At 36.1% G+C, this 3234-nt stretch overlaps 1 pseudogene across 1 annotated transcript; it reads left to right on the forward strand.

The window, feature by feature from the left end:
- Positions 1 to 703: 703 nt before the first annotated feature.
- On the forward strand, positions 704 to 1918 carry LOC103256336 (annotated as a pseudogene). Its single transcript, XR_002481746.1, has one exon. The product of XR_002481746.1 is annotated as a CCR4-NOT transcription complex subunit 2 pseudogene (transcript).
- Positions 1919 to 3234: the final 1316 nt, after the last annotated feature.

The following is a 3234-nucleotide window of genomic DNA, read 5'->3' on the forward strand; positions in this document are numbered from 1 at the left end:
AATAAATAAAATAAAATCTTTGACTTAATCAGATACAAGCTTAAAAATATATTTCGTGTTTGTTCTGTTTAATTTCAAATTACTAAGAACAATCAATAAACATCTTAAGGTTAGGAAAAAATGATTATGTTTGTATAACATGGAATCTTGGGTATTAAGCTAAATTATAAGCATTATATAGTTCTTGGTAAACTAAGAGGCAAAAGATTCTGCTATGGCGTGTTTTCTTGGGGGCTGAAGAAAGATCCAGAATCTTTAAGCATAATCTTAAGATCTTATTTTTTCTCCCCAAATTACTTAACCTTTGGTTTTGTTGGACTTGGGGTGCTTGACAATTTTTCTCTACATAGATTATTTAACTACTTTTATGTATAGAAGTGTGGGAAAATGTGACTTATACATCAACCATAGGTTAAAATAACAGAAGAAATAATACCTTGCAGCATTCTGAATGGAAATCTGGTACTGAGTGTCTCTTTTCTGCCCGAGGCCTTCCCCTCTGTCACCTGCCACCCACTTCTGACCTATGAGTCACTGACTATTCCAACTTCATTTAAAATCTTTATTAAATTAGTTTGAATCCTAAGCCTCTGTATCAAGAAAAACTGTGATCCGCAGGACAAGAAAATTCATGCGCTTCTGAAGCCTGGAGGGCTTCAAAACTATTTCTGTGAAGAGGGAGAACTGATGGGTGTCCTTCCTGTGACACGACCCTTGAGTGACAGTTGTATTTGATTGCCTCCAGAACTGTGAGGAAAGGACTCGACTCTATGGTGAGGACTGATGGATGTAAATTATCTGAGAAAAGAAACTACCAGGTGACAAACAGCATGTTTGGTGCTTCAAGAAAGAAGTTTGTAGAGGGGGTCGACACTGACTACCATGACGAAAACATGTACTACAGCCAGTCTTCTGTGTTTCCACATCGGTCAGAAAAAGATATGTAAGTGAAAATGTGACAGGATTGGACCTTTCAGATTTTCCAGCATTGGCAGGCCGAAACAGAGGGGAAGGAAGTGGTAACCCAACTCCATTAATAAACCCCTTGACTGGAAGAGCTCTTTATGTGGGAATGGTAACAAAACCAGCAAATGAGCAATCCCAGGTCTTCTCAATACCCAGCGAAGATTTTCCAGCATTACCTGGTTCCAGCTATAAAGATCCAACATCAAGTAATGATGACAGTAAATCTAATTTGAATACATGTGGCAAGACAACTTCAAGTACAGATGGACCCAAATTCCCTGGAGATAAAAGTTCAACAACACAAAATAATAACCAGCAGAAAAAAGGGATCCAGGTGTTACCTGATGGTCGGGTTACTAACATTCCTCAAGGGATTGTGACGGACCAATTTGGAATGATTGACCTGTTAACATTTATTGGGGCAGCAGAGACAGACCCAGGAATGGTACATCTTGCATTAGGAAGTGACTTAACAACATTAGGCCTCAATCTGAACTCTCCTGAAAATCTCTACCCCAAATTTACATCACCCTGGGCATCTTCACCTTGTCGACCTCAAAACATAGACTTCCATGTTCCATCTGAGTACTTAACAAACATTCACATTAGGGATAAGCTGACTGCAATAAAACTTGGTTGATATGGAGAAGATCTTCTCTTCTATCTGTATTACATGAATGGAGAAGATGCACTACAACTTTTAGCTGCAGTAAAGCTTTTTAACCGTTATTGGAGATACCACAAAGAAGAACGAGTATGGATTACCAGGGCACTGGGCATGGAGCCAACAATGAAAACCAATACATATGAGAGGGGAACATATTACTTCTTTGACTGTCTTAACGGGAGGAAAGTAGCTAAGGAGTTCCATCTGGAATATGACAAATTAGAAGAAAGGCCTCACCTGTCATCTACTTTCAACTACAACCCTGCTCAGCAAGCCTTCTAAAAATACTTCCCTTTTCTTGGGGTATGGCTGTTTCAGCACAATACTCAACATAACTGCAGAACTGATGTGGCTCAGGCACCCTGGATTTAATTCCTTGAGACTCTGGCAATTGGCTTACGCAAAGGGTCACCATTTGAGGTCCTGCCTTACTAATTATGTGCTGCCCAACAATTAAATTTGTAATTTGTTTTTTTCTGGTTCGAGCAGGGTCTGAATTTTTTCATTTATTTTCGTTTTTGCCAGCAGACAGACTTGGGTCTGTAAGGACAAGCAAGTACACTGACAAAAGTTTACCATTTAGTTACTAAAATGTAAAAAAAGAAAACCCACAAAGAACTCAACAAAATTAGACCACAAAATTTGCATTGTTCATTGTAGCACTATTGGTAATAAAATAACAAATGTTTATGCATTTTTATGTGAAAAAAAAAAGAAAAGAAAAACTGTATTGGATTTTATACTTTTAAAATGAGAAATTTAGCGAAAATTGCAGAATCATTGTCATATTCGTTTATTTGGAAATCTTGGCCTATCTATGCATATTTTATGTGTGTGTATGTGTGTGTGTGTGTGTGTGTGTATGTGTGTGTGTGTATACATACATATATATAATATATACACAACTATATATATATATAAAAGACTAAATTGACAGCCAGCTTCCTTTTTCTTTTATTTTACCATGGCATGCTCTATTACTTCTTTGAGAAGTAATGATAACACAATGATTGACATTTATTGACTATTATGTGCAAAGTGCTGGACTAACTGCTTTGTCATGCACTTTAACTAATGAAATCTCTTTCGTTCAGTGGTAAGCTTATTGTAGAGATGGCCTGTGTGCATCTTGCTTGTTACTAGATAATACCTATTGTATAATGTGCACTCAGTAGATATCAGTTGCATGAAAAAATGAATCCCACCATATCCTTATGAAATAGACATAATTGTCTTAATTATGTAAGTGAGAAAAATGAGACTTAGGGAGTTTCTCATTTGGAAGAGAACTTCTAAACTCACCCTTACTCCAAAGTCCATAGGTTTAATGGCATTATAATTTGATAGAAATATTCGCCAGAGGCAAGCTTTTTTAGACAGAATTTCCAACTTAACATATTAATTTCTTTGTAGAAAAAGATCCTACTACTAACACATAATTTTAATTATCTTATGAAACAATAAGCTACTATTTTTAAAAAATAAAAGCATCTAGACTGTTTCACAATTGTTCCAGATAAACTCTATGCTAATAAATGGTTTAAAAGCCTGTGTTTTCTTGGTATTTTTATAACGTATTTATGTTGCTTTAACTTGTTTTT

This window comes from Carlito syrichta, unplaced genomic scaffold, assembly GCF_000164805.1.
Source record: "Carlito syrichta isolate Samal-C Ts95f unplaced genomic scaffold, Tarsius_syrichta-2.0.1 Scaffold289259, whole genome shotgun sequence".
NCBI classification, from domain to species: domain Eukaryota; kingdom Metazoa; phylum Chordata; class Mammalia; order Primates; family Tarsiidae; genus Carlito; species Carlito syrichta.